The sequence below is a fragment of the Lutra lutra genome, chromosome 4 (assembly GCF_902655055.1).
Source record: "Lutra lutra chromosome 4, mLutLut1.2, whole genome shotgun sequence".
NCBI lineage: Eukaryota > Metazoa > Chordata > Mammalia > Carnivora > Mustelidae > Lutra > Lutra lutra.
This window is the reverse complement of record NC_062281.1, coordinates 93,015,188-93,034,144: the sequence shown is the minus strand read 5'-3', so window position 1 is coordinate 93,034,144 and position 18,957 is coordinate 93,015,188. Positions and strand designations below refer to the sequence as shown.

Below are 18,957 nucleotides of genomic sequence, written 5' to 3'. Positions count from 1 at the left end.
GTCCGGAACTCTACGGAAAGCGCTGAGGGAACAAAAGCTCCCAAAAGCAAACCCAAGCAGATTACTCAGCCCGGCCCCTGGTAAGGGCGGTGCAATTCCGCCTGGGGCAAAGACACTTGAGAATCACTGCAACAGGCCCCTCCCCCAGAAGATCAACAAGAAATCCAGCCAGGACCAAGTTCACCTACCAAGGAGTGCAGTTTCAATAGCACGGAGAGCAGTGGAATTCCAGAGGAGGAAAAAGCAAAGCACGGAACTCATGGCTTTCTCCCCATGATTCTTTAGCCTTGCAGTTAATTTAATTTTTTTTCAATTTTTTTTCTTCTTCTGCTAATTTTTTTTAACTTTTACCCTTTCCTTTTTTAACCTTTTTTAACTAGTTTATCTAATATATATATATTTTTTCCTTTTTATATTTTTTCTTTATTCGTTTTTTTTTTAATTGTTTCTTTTTTTTCTGAACCTCTTTTTATCCCCTTTCTCACAGCCATGATTTGGGGTCCCTTCTGATTTGGTTAAAGCATATTTTCCTGGGGTCTTTGCCACCTTATTAGTATTTTACTTGCTCCTTCACATACTCTTATCTGGACAAAATGACAAGGCGGAAAAATTCACAACAAAAAAAAAAAAGACCAAGAGGCAGTACTGAAGGCTAGGGACCTAATCAATACAGACATTGGTAATATGTCAGATCTAGAGTTCAGAATGAAGATTCTCAAGGTTCTAGCCGGGCTCGAAAACAGCATGGAAGATATTAGAGAAACCCTCTTGGGAGATATAAAAGCCCTTTCTGGAGAAATAAAAGAACTAAAATCTAACCAAGTTGAAATCAAAAAAGCTATTAATGAGGTGCAATCAAAAATGGAGGCTCTCACTGCTAGGATAAATGAGGCAGAAGAAAGAATTAGTGATATAGACGACCAAATGACAGAGAATAAAGAAGCTGAGCAAATGAGAGACAAACAGCTACTGGACCACGAGGGGAGAATTCGAGAGATAAGTGACACCATAAGACGAAACAACATTAGAATAATTGGGATTCCAGAAGAAGAAGAAAGAGAGAGGGGAGAAGGAGGTTTATTGGAGAGAATTTCCCTGATATGGCAAAGGGAACAAGCATCAAAATCCAGGAGGTGCAGAGAACCCTCCTCAAAATCAACAAGAATAGGTCCACACCCCGTCACCTAAAATTTACAAGTCTTAGTGAAAAAGAGAAAATCCTGAAAGCAGCTGGGAAAAGAAGTCTGTAACATACAATGGTAAAAATATTAGATTGGCAGCAGACTTATACACAGAGACCTGGCAGGCCAAAAAGAGCTGGCATGATATATTCAGAGCACTAAATGAGAAAAACATGCAGCCAAGAATACTATATCCAGCTGGGCTATCATTGAAATTAGAAGGAGAGATAAAAAGCTTCCAGGACAAACAAAAACTGAAAGAATTTGCAAACACCAAACCAGCACTACACGAAATATTGAAAGGGGTCCTCTAAGCAAAGAGAGACCCTAAAAGTAGTAGATCAGAAAGGAACAGAGACAATCTACAGTAACAGTCACCTTACAGGCAATACAATGGCACTAAATTCATATCTCTCAATAGTTACCCTGAATGTTAATGGGCTAAATGCCCCAATCAAAAGACACAGGGTATCAGAATGGATTAAAAAAAACAAAACCCATCTATATGTTGACTACAAGAAACTCATTTTAGACCCGAAGACACCTCCAGATTTAAAGTGAGGGGGTGGAAAACAATTTACCATGCTAATGGACATCAGAAGAAAGCAGGGGTGGCAATCCTTATATCAGATCAATTAGATTTTAAGCCAAAGACTATAATAAGAGATGAGGAAGGACACTATATCATACTCAAAGGAACTGTCCAACAAGAAGATCTAACAATTTTAAGTATCTATGCCCCTAACGTGGGAGCAGTCTACTATATAAACCAATTAATAACAAAAATCAAAGAAACACATCGACAATAATACAATAAGAGTAGGGGACTTTAACACTCCCCTCACTGAAATGGACAGATCATCCAAGCAAAAGATCAACAAGGAAATAAAGGCCTTAAATGACACACTGGACCAGATGGACATCACAGATATATTCAGAATATTCTGAATACACATTCTTCTCTGGTGCACATGAAACACATTCTTCTCTGGTGCACATGAAACATTCTCCAGAATAGGTCACATCCTGGGTCCTAAATCAGGTCTCAACCGGTATCAAAAGATTGGGATCATTCCCTGCATATTTTCAGACCACAATGCTCTGAAGCTAGAACTCAATCACAAGAGGAAATTTGGAAAGAATCCAAATACATGGAGACTAAACAGCATCCTTCTAAAGAATGAAGGGATCAACCAGGAAATTAAAGAAGAATTGAAAAAATTCATGGAAACAAATGATAATGAAAACACAATGGTTCAAAATCTGTGGGACACAACAAAGGCAGTCCTGAGAGGAAAATATATAGCGGTACAAGCCTTTCTCAAGAAACAAGAAAGGTCTCAAGTACACAACCTAACCCTACACCTAAAGGAGCTGGAGAAAGAACAAGAAAGAAACCCTAAACCCAGCAGGAGAAGAGAAATCATAAAGATCAGAGCAGAAATCAATGAAATAGAAACAAAAAAAAAAAAAACAATAGAACAAATCAACGAAACTAGGAGCTGGTTCTTTGAAAGAATTAATAAGATTGATAAACCCCTGGCCAGACTTATCAAAAAGAAAAGAGAAAGGACCCAAATAAACAAAATCATGAATGAAAGAGGAGATATCACAACTAACACCAAAGAAATACAGACAATTATAAGAACATACTATGAGCAACTCTATGCCAACAAATTTGACAATCTGGAAGAAATGGATGCATTCCTAGAGACATATAAACTACCACAACTGAACCAGGAGGAAATAGAAAGCCTGAACAGACCCATAACCAGTAAGGAGATTGAAACAGTCATCAAAAATCTCCAAACAAAAGCCCACGGCCAGACGGCTTCCCGGGGGAATTCTACCAAACATTTAAAGAAGAACTACTTCCTATTCTCCTGAAACTGTTCCAAAAAATAGAAATGGAAGGAAAACTTCAAAACTCATTTGATGAGACCAGCATCACCTTGATCCCAAAACCAGACAAGGATCCCAACAAAAAAGAGAACTACAGACCAATATCCTTGATGAACACAGATGCAAAATACTAGCCAATAGGATTCAACAGTACATTAAAAGGATTATTCACCACGACCAAGTGGGATTTATTCCAGGGCTGCAAGGCTGGTTCAACATCCGCAAATCAATCAATGTGATACAACACATTAATAAAAGAAAGAACAAGAACCATATGATACTCTCCATAGATGCTGAAAAAGCATTTGACAAAGTACAGCATCCCTTCCTGATCAAAACTCTTCAAAGTGTAGGGATAGAGGGCACATACCTCAATATTATCAAAGCCATCTATGAAAAACCCACTGCAAATATCATTCTCAATGGAGAAAAACTGAAAGCTTTTCCGCTAAGGTCAGGAACACGGCAGGGATGTCCGTTATCACCACTGCTATTCAACATAGTACTAGAAGTCCTAGCCTCAGCAATCAGACAACAAAAGGAAATTAAAGGCATCCAAATCGGCAAAGAAGAAGTCAAACTATCACTCTTTGCAGATGATATGATACTCTATGTGGAAAACCCAAAAGATTCCACTCCAAAACTGCTAGAACTTGTACAGGAATTCAGTAAAGTGTCAGGATATAAAATCAATGCACAGAAATCAGTTGCATTTCTCTACACCAACAACAAGACAGAAGAAAGAGAAATTAAGGAGTCAGTCCCATTTACAATTGCACCCAAAACTATAAGATACCTAGGAATACACCTAACCAAAGAGACTAAGAATCTATACACAGAAAACTATAAAGTACTCATGAAAGAAATTGAGGAAGACACAAAGAAATGGAAAAATGTTCCATGCTCCTGGATTGGAAGAATAAATATTGTGAAAATGTCTATGCTACCTAAAGCAATCTACACATTTAATGCAATTCCTATCAAAGTACCATCCATTTTTTTCAAGGAAATGGAACAAATAATCCTAAAATTTATATGGAACCAGAAAAGACCTCGAATAGCCAAAAAATATTGAAAAAGAAAGCCAAAGTTGGTGGCATCACAATTCCGGACTTCAAGCTCTATTACAAAGCTGTCATCATCAAGACAGCATGGTACTGGCACAAAAACAGACACATAGATCAAGGAAACAGAACAGAGAGCCCAGAAATAGACCCTCAACTCTATGGTCAACTCATCTTTGACAAAGCAGGAAAGAATGTCCAATGGAAAAGACAGCCTCTTCAATAAATGGTGTTGGGAAAATTGGACAGCCACATGCAGAAAAATGAAATTGGATCATTTCCTTACACCACACACGAAAATAGACTCAACATGGATGAAGGACCTCGATGTGAGAAAGGAATCCATCAAAATCCTTGAGGAGAACACAGGCAGCAACCTCTTCGACCTCAGCCGCAGCAACATCTTCCTAGGAACATCGCCAAAGGCAAGGGAAGCAAGGGCAAAAATGAACTATTGGGATTTCATCAAGATCAAAAGCTTTTGCACAGCAAAGGAAACACTTAACAAAACCAAAAGACAACTGACAGAATGGGAGAAGATATTTGCAAACGACATATCAGATAAAGGGCTAGTGTCCAAAATCTATAAAGAACTTAGCAAACTCAACACCCAAAGAATAAATAATCCAATCAAGAAATGAGTAGAAGACATGAACAGACATTTCTGCAAAGAAGACATCCAGATGGCCAACAGACACATGAAAGTGCTCCACATCACTCAGCATCAGGGAAATACAAATCAAAACCACATTGAGATATCACCTCACACCAGTCAGAATGGCTAAAATTAACAAGTCAGGAAATGACAGATGCTGGCGAGGATGCGGAGAAAGGGGAACCCTCCTACACTGTTGGTGGGAATGCAAGCTGGTGCAACCACTCTGGAAAACAGCATGGAGGTTCCTCAAAATGTTGAAAAGAGAACTACCCTATGACCCAGCAATTGCACTACTGGGTATTTACCCCAAAGATACAAACGTAGTGATCCGAAGGGGCACGTGCACTTGAATGTTATAGCAGCAATGTCTACAATAGCCAAACTATGGAAAGAACCTAGATGTCCATCCACAGATGAATGGATAAAGAAGAGTGGTATATATACACAATGGAATACTATGCAGCCATCAAAAGAAATGAAATCTTGCCATTTGCAACAAAGTGGATGGAACTAGAGGGTATCATGCTTAGCGGAATAAGTCAATCAGAGAAAGACAACTATCATATGATCTCCCTGATATGAGGAAGTGGAGATGCAACATGGGGGGTTAAGAGGGTAGGAAAAGAATAAATGAAACAAGATTGGATTGGGAGGGAGACAAACCATAAGTGACTCTTAGTCTCACAAAACAAACTGAGGGTTGCTGGGGGGAGGGGGGTTGGGAGAGGGGGGTGGGGTTATGGACAATGGGAGGGTATATGCTATGGTGAGTGCTGTGAAGTGTGTAAACCTGGCGATTCACAGACCTGTACCCCTGGGGATAAAAATACATTATATGTTTATAAAAAATAAAAAATAAAAATAAAAAAATAAAGAAGTAAACTCACAGAAACAAAGAGTCGGATGTTGGTTACCAGTGGCTGGGAGGTGGGGCATATGGGGAGATACTGGTCAAAGGGTAAGAACATTCAGTTATAAGATGAATAAGTTATGAGGATCTAATGTATAACATGGAGACTGTAGTTATAATAATCTATAGTGCCCTTGAAACTTGCTAAGGAAATAGATCTTAAGCCTGCTTACCAAGAAAAATTCAGGTGATTGTGAGGTGATGTGTTCATTAATTTGATTGCAGAAATCATTTTATAATGAATATGTACATTAAATCATCAGGTTGTACACTTTAAATATATGTAATTTTATGTGCTCATTATACCTTAAAAAAAATCTGGGAAAAATGGTTGCAATGGTAAATATTATGTTACATGAATTTTACCATAATTAAAAATAAATAATAATAAAAGTAATACTTCTAATTGTAAAAACAAACAAACAAACAAACAAAAAACCATGCCCATTAGGCAGGGCTGTTCCTTGTTACCTTCTCCTACCTTCTGTAGGCACTCCAGGCCCACAGCTTTCCCCACCCATCTCACCCTCCTACCCAAGGGCCAGCCAGTGACCAGGCAGGAATTGACAGCCACACCCCTGGGGATTTAGACTTCCTGTGGCTTCTGAGGTCTCACTGGGAGCACGTAGAAAACTAGCTCTTAAAAATGAAACCTATAATAGTAGGAAAAGAACAACAACCAAAAGGCTTGTTGAATAATGCGAAGGGTATATGCGAGAAATCAGAGCCAAAATTGTAAGATAAATAATAAGTATTTTTATATAAATATAAAAATACCCAGAAACTATGTGTGGTAAGTCCAGGTGTGAGGAAGAGGGTTTGCAAGGGGACAAGAGATGTGATGCAAGTGTCCCGCTCAGCAGGGGGAAGGCCTGGGGACCACTGTCCCACAGCATTGTGGGAAGAGGGAGGGAGGGAAGGGCCTGAATGGAGACCCCACAGAGTGAGCCAAGTCCTGGATGCCTTGGCGGCCACAGAAGACATGAACACTGGGAGCTGGACCTTTGCCCCAGATTCCTGAGGAATGCAATGGGAGTGGCACACAGTTCAATAGGGTGGGGTGGTGACATCTTGATACTGACTGATCCTTGAAACAAATGTAGCATTTCCTTCTAAAGCCTATCATCTTGTCACCCAGGCAAGATTCTTGTTCTATGGTACCACATTGCTGTCGATTCCATGACATGATTTTTTTTTAATTTTTAATTTTTTATTTTTTCAGCATAACAGTATTCATTATTTTTGCACCACACCCAGTGCTCCATGCAATCCGTGCCCTCTACAATACCCACCACCTGGTGCCCCCAACCTCCCACCCCCCACCCCTTCAAAATTCTCAGATCGTTTTTCAGAGTCCATAGTCTCTCATGGTTCACCTCCCCTTCCAATTTCCCTCAACTCCCTTCTCCTCTCCATCTCCCCTTGTCCTCCATGCTATTTGTTATGCTCCACAAATAAGTGAAACCATATGATAATTGACTCTCTCTGCTTGACTTATTTCACTCAGCATAATCTCTTCCAGTCCCGTTCATGTTGCTACAAAACTTGGGTATTCATCCTTTCTTTTTTCTTTTCTTTTTTTTTTTTTACAGCTTTATAAACATATATTTTTATCCCCAGGGGTACAGGTCTGCGAATTGGCAGGTTTACACACTTCACAGCACTCACCATAGCACATACCCTCCCCAATATCCATAACTCCACCCCCCTCTTCCAACCCCCTCCCCCCATCAACCCTCAGTTTGTTTTGTGAGATTAAGAGTCACTTATGGTTTGTCTCCCTCCCAATCCCATCTTGTTTCATTTACTCTTCTCCTACCCCCTCAACCCCCCCATGTTGCATCTCCTCTCCCTCATATCACGGAGATCATATGATAGCTGTCTTTCTCCGATTGACTTATTTCGCTAAGCATGATACCCTCTAGTTCCATCCACGTCGTCACAAATGGCAAGATTTCATTTCTTTTGATGGCTGCATAGTATTCCATTGTGTATATATACCACATCTTCTTTATCCATTCGTCTGTAGATGGACATCTAGGTTCTTTCCATAGTTTGGCTATTGTAGACATTGCTGCTATAAACATTCAGGTGCACGTGCCCCTTCGGATCACTATGTTTGTATCTTTAGGGTAAATACCCAGCACTGCAATTGCAGGGTCATAGGGTAGTTCTATTTTCAACATTTTGAGGAACCTCCATGCTGTTTTCCAGAGTGGTTGCACCAGCTTGCATTCCCACCAACAGTGTAGGAGGGTTCCTCTTTCTCCGCATCCTCGCCAGCATCTGTCATTTCCTGACTTATTAATTTTAGCCATTCTGACTGGTGTGAGGTGATATCTCAATGTGGTTTTGATTTGTATTTCCCTGATGCCGAGTGATATGGAGCACTTTTTCCATGACATGATTTTTGAGCTTAGTGTCTGCTGAGCTGATGCAGTTAGACAAGGAGGGAGAGTCCAGAGTGGCAGCTTCGTGCTAGAGACCACACAGAGAACCAGCACCTGCCTCTGCTTGGGTCATCAGAGAGCTCACTCCTCTCTTAATGGAAGGGTTGGAACTTCCAGCCCAGCTGGGAATACCCAGTGGTAACTGATCCCAGGCCTTATTAAGCTACCCTGTGGTGCACATTCTCTCTTAGCTCACTTCTTTCCTAACTTATCCTCAGTGGTTGTTTTGTTTTTATTCTTTTTTAATTTTTAAAAGATTTTATTTATTTACTTGAGACAGAGAGCGAGACTGAGCCCCAATGCAAGCCTGCAAGTGGTGGGAATAGGCCAAGGGAAAGGGAAAGGGAGAGAATCTGAAGAGGTCCCTTCACTCCCCTGTGGGGACCCTGAGATCATGACCTGAGTGAAACCAAGAGTTGGAGACAACCAGCTCAGCCACCAAGCCGCTCCATATTTTTAACATTTTATTAAGATTTCACTTTTTAAGTAATCTCTGTACCCAATGTGTGGCTCAAACTTTCAACCCTGAGATTGAGAGCAGTCTCTGTTTAAACCAGAGGTGGGAAAATCTGCCTGAACACCAGGGTTCATGTTAGTTACTAAAGGGATTTGATAGAAAGAGTCTTTTTTTTTTTTTTCCTGTTTAAAGATTAAAGAAAGTTCTGGAGTTCCAGAGCTTGGGCATCTCATAGACAATATCAACTTTATTTCTGGTGCTGCTTTTGACAGCTGTTCATTCCTGGAAAGCTGATGTTCATTCCTTTATGTCGAATTTCCAGGAACACATTTCTCATGAACCACACTGGCTTTTTTACTCCTTGCGGACAGAAGGAACACACATCAAGGTCTCTTCTAAGATTTGGACTTTGGGTAGTTGATGTGGGAGAGCATGGAAAGAGGTGGGGTTTGTTCTTCTCTGAACACTGTTAGCACTGGCAACTCTGATTGTAATAAAGAAGTTAATAGTCATTTCCTTATGAAGAGAGGACAATGTTTGGGATGTAGGTTGCACTGTGAGCTTGTTTTCCTCTGTCCTGAACAATATTGTCAGGTGGTCTTGTTTTGTCTCATTTTATAAAGGTCTCAAAGCAGTCTTGTCTGAGGTTGATATTCTGCATGCATGATTATTTATTTCAAACATGAGAAAATACAGTCAGGTTGGGAGTCTCAGTTGAGGGCTTCAGAGGCTGACATTGTTCATTCTCACTAGAAATCCCTAAAACAGAGAACAAGAAAAAAGAGAGCTCCAATCTTACAGCTGTAGCTGCAAACCTGACTGGGAAAGTGTGACTTTGACTAAGCATCTTGAATTTCCTGTGTCTCAATTTCTCATTTCAAAATGGCTCAAAAGGACTTGTTCCTGCATGGGTTGTCCCAGGTATGAAACTGATAAAGGAGGAAGGTTGATATGAGCCAGAGGCCCAGATGGTGGTACACAGTGCTTTCTTGGTTTCCCACCTCCTGGGCCATCAGATCAAGAACAGCAGGTGAAGAGCCTGGGTCCTACAATAACCTATGGCTTCATGATATTTACATGGTGGTTTCGATCCCCCAGTGGGGGCAGATGCAATAACAGGTACAGGAAGAACTTTGTTAGGGCCCAAACTGCCCCTACTGACCAGTAGGTTGAGCAGTAGGTGGAGTTCCTTAGATGATTGGAAACAACCTCAGTTGGAGACCACCTTAGCTATGACCCATAATCTATGAGACAGGAAAAGAAGAGACACTCCTAACCCCAATGCAGTTGCCACCTTGAGGCCTTCCTGCTCTCCCATCTTGAGGGTGTACTTACTGTAGTTCACCCAATTTGTAAACCAACTGAGTATAAACTGTAGGAGTGTAGAACTGTGACAAAAGCATATTCCAGGGAAAAGTCCTTCTGGACATTTTTGTTTTAACTGTGGGAATATTGATGGACCAGTGTCCCCTGATATTCAGAAGTGGGTTTCTGGAGGGTGTGTAGGAGCCTGGACGGGGAAGTTGCAGCCAAGGCCTGTGCGGGGGCTCGACTGCTATCAGCTGGTGGGGGAAATTCTCCTAATCCCTGTGGGCCTTGGTTTCCTCATGTGTAAGATGTGGTTGATATTCAAATTCTCCAAAGTCCCATCCTGCTCAGTTTCTGTGAGTGCACGAGGGACTGAAGTGCCTGTCACACAGCCCTGGGGACTGCAGCCGAGACCAGACTTGGTCCCTTCTCTGTGTGTCTCCCACAGGAGCCGGAGCAGAGTCCACACTGAAAACAGAGAATGGAGAGAGGAGATGGAAAACAGGATATTAGCAAGTTTGGAAGATGAGAATAACACAAAGAAGAACAAGGCAATGGTGGAGCAAGTGGTTGCCAGAGGAGGGAAGAATAAACACAAGCTGAGTCCAGAAAAATCAGGGGAAACAGGAACGCATGCAGCAGCATCAAATGCCACAAGGAGCAGTCTGAGCTGAGCAGGGAGGACTAGGAGAGTAACATAGTCCACAGTGAACCTGGGACCCTGCCACGGAGCCTCACAGGACAGCTCGGGATTCATTTGTACTGCAGGGAAGCACCAGTTCCCAGAGGAGGAGGATGTGACCATGAGGTTGTGCCCCAGACCCCTAGCTTTAACCTTGGAGCTGCTCTTATGGTGGATGTCTTCCAAGTAAGTGTGGGCTTGGGGAATCAGTGATGTTTGGATAAGAGGTGGAGAGGTCCATTCTTACTGCAGAGTATTGTTATAAGGTCAGAAACAACCACAGTAGGGGACTCCTGCCTCTGAGGCAGTGATGCTAATAATATTCTTCCAATTTTATAATTGTAAAAGGCTTTATGCGCAATATATCTTGTGTGTATGTTCAGTGTTAAGAACTTGGAATTCTGACATCAATAAGACTTCACTGAGGAGGTCAAGCAGTGAGTGGGAGAATGCAAACAAAGTCCTGTAGCATGTGGGTTTTTTATCTCAGTCCCTTGAGAGTCTGCCTTCAGCTCATGTCATAATCCCAGGTCTCAGGGATCAATTCCCTTGATGAGGGGGTGGGGCCAGGGGCTCCCTGCTCAGCAAAACGGTGTTGGGGCTAGGCCAAGTACATTGAATCCTAATGACAGGGTGACACATTGAGAAGAATCCAAGAGGACAGTCCCCTCTTCATCAGATCGCACCACAAAGGAATGTCATGGGACACCAAGAGTGTCCTGCAGTCTCCTCTTTAAGGAAGGGGATTTGTTGCCTCCTGGGAGAAAGCAGAGAGCATTCCTGCAGGACATTCTGTCCAGGACTGAAGTTGAGATTGGAGGTTTTCCACCACTTCTATTGGATAAGGGAAGGAATGTCTCTGAGAGATTCCTCAGTACTTCTCTTGGTCCTTGGAGTCATGAATACAGAGGTAAATACAATGTTATCCCAACTTTCACAGGGATTTCAGTCTAGTAACCAGAAGTCATGAGAAGTGTGGGTGTGGTGAGTTCCTGAGAAGAAGTGGCCAGTACTGCCTAGGGATGACATCAGTGGTTGTCCTGTTCTCTCATGGTGTTTTTGACCTATCTTGGCCCAGGGAACCTGGACTGCAACCAGATTTCAGCTTCTTGGGACACTGCAAACACCTGGGTTCCACATTGGCAAAAAGCAGTCAATACTTCCAAGGTCTCCAGAGGAAACTGCTGGTATCAGTAGCTCCCCTCTCTGACTTGGCCAGCTGGAGAAATCAAGGCAAGTTCACAAAGTCTAATAGAGACATCCTTGCCATAATGATCAGTGATGTTCTGCCTTTCTCTTTGAGAACTTAAATGCTTTCCAGACTTCAGTATTCTCTCTCCATATAAAAATAATGTAAATAGGGGTTCCGGGGTGGTTCAGTAGTTGAGCCTCTGCCTTCGGTTCAGGTCTTGATCCCAGGGTCCTTGGATGGAGCCCCATATCGGTCTCCCTGCTCAATGAGGAGTCTGCTTCTCCCTGGCCCACTCCCCCTACTTGTGTTCCCTCTCTCGCTGTATCTCTCTTTGACAAATATATAATTAAAGTCTTTTAAAAAATGTAAATAGTGGCCAGATTTTAGATCAAGTAACTAAAGTAAGAAGGGTGTAAGGCAACTTCCAACTTGTACTAAGAATGTGCAGAAACTCTTACAACTGAAAGTAAATAGAAAAAAAAATTAATTTGCATAACATATTTCTATAGTAATTCTGGAATAGGCAATTTAAGTCTGCCACTTCATCAAAACATTGTTTTGATACTTCAAGAACATTTGCATTTCCATATACATGTTTGGATCAGCTTATAAATGCTTACTAAAATATCTGCTGGAATGTAGATTGGCATTGTGCGAGATCTGTTGATCACTGTGGGAAGAATTTACATCTAAATCATAATGAGTCTTCCAATCCACAACATATTTTATTTAGTTCTTTAATTTCTCAAAGTAATGCTCTGTAGTTTTCAGTGTAATGTTCTGACACGTTTTGTGTCTGATAAGACAATGCAATAAGAGAATTGGTGAAAAGACTTGAAGAAGAAATACTTCACAAAAGAAGATATCTAAATGGCCAGAAGCACTTGTAAGATGCTCCACCTGAAACCACTTAAAGAATAGAGTTGAACAAAAATCAAAATGGCTTCAATAATGTCTCCAGGAGGCTCAGTTTTAAACTAAGTAACCTTTTCTTCTCTTCTGCCAATCTCCTCTCCTTCCTTTTGAGCCTTCTGTCTCAGAAGCTTGGTCCACCCTAAAGATGTGATGGAGGAGGCCAGAAACTGACACACAACTTCTGTGGAAACTGGCTAGATCCTGTATTCCCACATAACCGCCTCCCCACCCCTTCTTCCGGGGGCAGGGGGCTTCCAGTTTTTGAGGACCTTAGCCTGCTGTAGCTTCCTTTGCCCTGGAAAGCTATTGTTCCTCATTATTGCAAACTCTGTCTTCATCTTATATTTTGGCTCTGAAGCACAGAGGTCAGTTTTGGACAGCATGCTCAGGCATCAGGAAGATCAATTAATACTGCAGTGAATTACCATTACACCTCCATTCCTGTGCCTAAAATTACAAAGACTGAAAACATATGTGGTAAGGATGTAAAGGAACTGGACGTTTCTTACACTTTGGGGAATGAAAAATGGTCCAACCCCTGAGAAAACCTGAGCCACAGGTAAACATGTACCAGTGATGTGAACAGCCATTCCTCTCCTAGGTGTTCAGACAGTATGTCCACACAACACCCTGCACATGAGTATTCATAACAGCTTTCTTCACAACGGCTACACCCTGGAAACTACATAGATCTCCATCAGTAGGTGAATGTACAGACAGAATATATCCATATAGAGGAATACTACTTAGCAAGAAAAATGGAATGTACATCTATGAAAATGTATTTCCTTGTACTGTTTATCTTTTTTAATTTTTATTTTGTTGGGAAATACTCAGACCATGTCTCTCTCTCTTACTCCTCTAAAGGAGGAGAACAGTCACTGATGGCAGTTGGCAGTTGTGGAAACAATGGCTAAAGCCAGTTTCATGCTCACAAGAGAACACTGGGCCTCCTCCTCATGGTTTTGGGTACTGTACACGTTCAGAGGAACTCCTCTAGTAACAAGCTATAGAAATGATCCCTAAAAATATACGCTTAATTTTACACTTTAAAGTGATCAGTCTACTGTACCTAAATTATACCTCTGTAACATTAATGGAATAATCTACTCTATTTCTCCATACTACCCGTGAGCATTTAGAAAATAACATTTTTTAAAAATGAAATGAAATTCAATAAACAGAATAGAGATTCATTTCCACCATCATTAAGTGCATAAGAACACATATAACAGGGGCACCTGGGTGGCTCAGTCAGTTGGGCATCTGCCTTCGGCTCGGGTCATGGTCCCGAGGTCCTGGGATCGAGCCCCGCATTGGGCTCCTTGCTCGGCAGGGAGCCTGCTTCTCCCTTTCCCTCTGCCTGCCTGTCTGTCACTCCCCCTGCTTGTGCTCTGTCTCTTACTCTCTCTCTCTCTGTGTCAAATAAATAAATAAAAAATCTTTTAAAAAATTTAAAAAAAAAGAACACATATAACAAAGACCCCTAGAAATATTGCTGGGATAAATTAAAGGCAATCTAAATAAATAGAACAACATCTATCTCATTCATAGATTAGAAGACTCTGCATTGTTGGAATATCAGATCAGTTTTATTCTGACTCACATGGGAGAAGACACTTTGGGGACAAATTTACAAGTTAATACTAAGATGTATATGGAGGGGCACCTGGGTGGCTCAGTGCGTTAAGCCTCTGCCATCAGCTCAGGTCATGATCCCAGCGTCCTCGGATCGAGCCCCGCATCAGGCTCTCTGCTCTGCAGGGAGCCTGCTTCCCCCTCTCTCTCTCTGCCTGCCTCTCTGCCTACTTGTGATCTCTCTCTCTCTGTCAAATAAATAAATAAAAATTTTTAAAAAAATAAATAAAATAAAATAAAATGTATATGGAAATCAAGGTACTTAGAATAGCAAGATGATCTTGAAGACTTAAATTAGAGAAATGTACTAAATTTCAAAGCTCATCATAAAGCTATGATAATTAAAGCACTACAGTATGGTGTAAGAAAACACAGCGTAAATATATGAATACAAGAGAGTAGAGTAAAAAATGTCCCCATACACATATACAATTCTTTAACTTTTTTTTTCAATTATTTTTAAGTAATCTCTACATCCAACATGGGACTCAAACCCACAACTCTGAGATCAAATGTTGCTTGCTCCACCTACTGAGCCATTCAGGCACCCATCAATTATTTGATTTTTAAAATAAGGTCACTGGTACACTTCACCAGAATAATGAAAGACTTTCCCTAAGAGTAACTGGAATGAATGAACATCTACTTAAAAATAAGTTAATATTAAAACCCACTTTGCGGGGCGCCTGGGTGGCTCAGTGGGTTGAGCCGCTGCCTTCGGCTCAGGTCATGATCTCAGGGTCCTGGGATCGAGCCCCGCATCGGGCTCTCTGCTCAGCAGGGAGCCTGCTTCCTCCTCTCTCTCTGCCTGCCTCTCTGCCTGCTTGTGATCTCTCTCTGTCAAATAAATAAATAAAATCTTTTTAAAAAATAAACAAAAAATAAAAATAAATAAAACCCACTTTGCACCATATATTGATGTTAATTGAAGATATGAAAGCAAAAGTGTTTTTTCTTTTAGATTTTATTTATTTGTCAGAGAAAGAGAGAGAGAGCAAGCACAGGCAGGGAGAGAGGCAGGCAGCAGGAGAAGCATTCTTCCCGCTGAGCAGGGATCCCGATATGTGACTCAATCCCAGGACCCTGGGATCATGATCTGAGCTGAAGGTAGAAGCCCAACAGACTGAGCCACCCAGGTGCCCCAAAATATTGTTATTAAGCACGGTGTCTCACATCAATAGCCAGTGTTCACAACCAGATGCTCTTAGTGTGTTAGGAAGAAATTTTTCAAATGAAAAAATTTAATCCTGGAGGGTTGGGGCAGAAATGAGGTCTAGGCAAAGGAAGCTCCTGTATGGAAAGCTGTAAGAGTGAATTGAAAAATGTGGCCGTGGGGTTTGGTGTAGAAGGGGACTCTCCCTGAGACCTGGCTCCAGCCGCCCTAGCAAGGGGTCCTTGGGCCAGTCACAGGGGAATTGGGTCCTCTCTGTGCCTTAGTTTCTTCATCTGCAAACCAGGAAAAAGGGAAGCTTCCATTAACAAGTCGATTGTGAAGACTAAAGGTCCTAATATATATGAAATCATCAGTCTCAAGAACTGTAAGGGACATCCCTGATCTCAGGGAGTTTCCAAACTAACTAAACACCTGACTTTAATAAGTAGATCCCAGAGCCCACATAAGTCCGCTGAGTCAGAATTGCTAGAAACCAGAACTACGAGGTAGCATTTGTACTGTCTCAGGCTGTTCTGATATAATGATCAATTTATGAGTAGGAAACAGTGAGTCATATAACTTTCATCTAAAACAGCAAAGTAGGAATAGCAGAATGAGGATATTTTCAACTCAGTCTCTTTGACAAAGGAGAAAAGGTGAAGGACTCTCAAATGGAAGGAGACCTGGCCCATCTGAGCCCTTTTTAACTTCCTCCAGCTGACTGCAGAGACACAAACCTTTGGAGACGTAGCCTCAGGCACCTGACAGTCCACCTTGAAAACTGTCAGAGCCCGAATTTCTCATTCAAACTTTCTTTGAAAGGAAGTGAAATTTACCTTTTTTTTTCTTGTTGTTCAGACTGATTGTCTTGGTTTCTTGCCTTACAAAAATGAATCCTCTCTGTCATATTGCTATTATTCAAAACTCAAGTTTTATGGATAATCTCACCACCTAATAAGGAATCAGAAAGTTCCAACAAAATCCAAAGTAAACTGACAGAATGAGAGAAGATACTTGCAAATGTCTAATCAGATAAAGGACTAGTAGCCAAAATCCATAAAGAACTTACCAAATTGAACACCCAAAGAACAAATAATCCAATCAAGAAATGGGCAGAAGACATGAACAGACATTTCTGTAAAGAAGACAACCAACTGGCCAACAAACACATGAAAAGATGCTAAACATCACTCAGCATCAGGAAAATACAAACCAAATCCTCAATGAGATACCACCTCACACCAGCATTAATGGTTAAAATGAACAAGTCAGGAAATGACAGGTGTTGGCAAGGATGTGGAGAAAGGGGAACCCTCTTATACTGTTAGTGGGAATGCAAGCTGGTGTCACCACTCTGGAAAACAGTATGGAACAAAAACTGAAAATATCAAATGACCCAGCAATTGCACTCCTAGGTATTTACCCAAAAGCTGCAAATGTAGTGATCCAAAGGGATACTTGCACACCAATGGTTATAGATGCACCTTCCAAAACAGTCAAACTATGGAAAGAGCCCAGATGTCCATCGACTGATGAATAGATAAAGAAGATGTGATATATATTCCTTTTTTTAATGGCTGCATAATATTTTATATATCACATATATAAAATAAATATAAATATATATTTTAATGGCTGCATAATATATAAAATATTACATAATATATAAAATATTACACAGCCACTAAAAAAAGGAATCTTGCCATTGGCCATAATGTAGATGCTAAACGATATAAATCAGTCAGAGAAAGACCATTATCATATGATCTCACTGCTACGTGGAATTTTAATAAACAAAACAGAGGATCATAAGGGAAGAGAGGAAAAAAATAATGAAGATGATGCCAGAGAGGGAAATAAACCATAAGAGACTCTTCGTCATAAGAAACCAACTGAGGGTTGCTGGACGGAAGTGGGTAGTGGATGGGGTAAGAGGGTGATAGACATTGGGGAGGATATGTGTTGTAATGAGCACTGTACATGAGTATTATATAAGACTAATGAATCAGAGACCTATACCCCTGGATCAAATAATACTTTGTATGTTAACTAATTGAATTTAAATTTTAAAAAAGAATTTAAAAATTAAATTGAAAAAAAATAGAGAGCATTTGTGTACTCAATGAAAAAAAATAAAGAAGCCAGAAAGTTCAGGATAGTTCAGCCCAGTAGATCACAGTCCCTGAGACTTTAGACACCCCAATTAAAGAGAAATTATCTTTTCCTGTCATTTGATGTCATGCCAACTTTAGTGAGGTGGGAAAGAAGCTACCAGTTCCAAAGGACAGATAGGTCGTTCTTGCCTCCAGACCATCTCACATCCTGACACCAAAGACCATTTCAGGGAGCCTTTGGAGGAGACCAGCCATCACTAGAAATGGTTTAGTAGAATGAGGAGGGGCTCTGCCAGCAAAGCAAAACCAGGTCACAAAAAGGTGGATTAAATGGGATAAACGCATGATAAAGACAAAACATGTTCTTCTTACTATTCCCAAAGAGAAAGCAATAACTTACTTGCACTTCTACTGTTTCTTCTAATCTTGTCAAATTTTAACATGGCTGAATAAATGATTTTAATGTTTCTCCTCAGGTTTCCTACTCTTTGTTTATGGATGATATGACCTCAAGTGATTATGATGAAATAAAATGCCATAACATACGTACAGTCCTTAGCAAAATGCTTAGCACAAAATCCCTCAGTAAACTATTATTGTTATGTTAATTTTTTTTCTTTTTGAGAGAGAGCAAGAGTGAGCATACAGGTGGGAGTCAGGGGAGAAGAGTAAAGGGGCAGAGGGAAAGGGAGAGAAAAACCTAAAGCAGGATCCATGCCTAGCACAGAGCCCCAAAAGGTCATGAGACCTGAGATCTTGAGATCTTGACACTTGAGACCCTGAGATCCTGCCTTGAGCCAAATTCAAGAGTTGGATGCTCAACTTACTAAACCACACAGGTGCCCCTTTTATAGGAACTTTTATTAGTGTTGCAAAACACTCATGCCTGTATGACTTCAAGTAAGTCTTGTAACTACTGTGAGCCTTCATTTTCATCACTTTTCAGAGGAAGTGATTTGACAGATTTTCCTTCCAAAGAAAGTCAGGTCCCACCAATACGAGAAAATAGACTTCTTTAAAGCTATTTCTTCCTGGCCTCCAGAGACTCATCTAGTAAGAAGAAGCTATGACCAAGGTGTTCTCCTCTAGGATCTTGATGGCTTCCTATCTAATGTTTAGGTCTTTCATCCATTTTGAATTTATTTTTGTATATGGTGTTAGGAAGTGGTCCAGTTTCATTCTTTTGCATGTAGCTGTCCAGTTTTCCCAACAGCATTTATTGAAGAGACTCTTTTTTCCATCAGATAGTCTTTCCTGCTTTGCCAAAGATTACCTGACCAGATAGCTGTGGGTCCATTTCTGGGGTTTCTATTCTGTTCCATTGATGTATGTG

At 40.9% G+C, this 18,957-nt stretch overlaps 1 pseudogene; it reads right to left on the bottom strand.

Moving 5' to 3' along the window:
* Positions 1–13,550: 13,550 nt before the first annotated feature.
* LOC125099381 (uncharacterized) lies at positions 13,551–13,757 on the bottom strand (annotated as a pseudogene).
* Between the last annotated feature and the right edge of the window lie 5,200 nt (positions 13,758–18,957).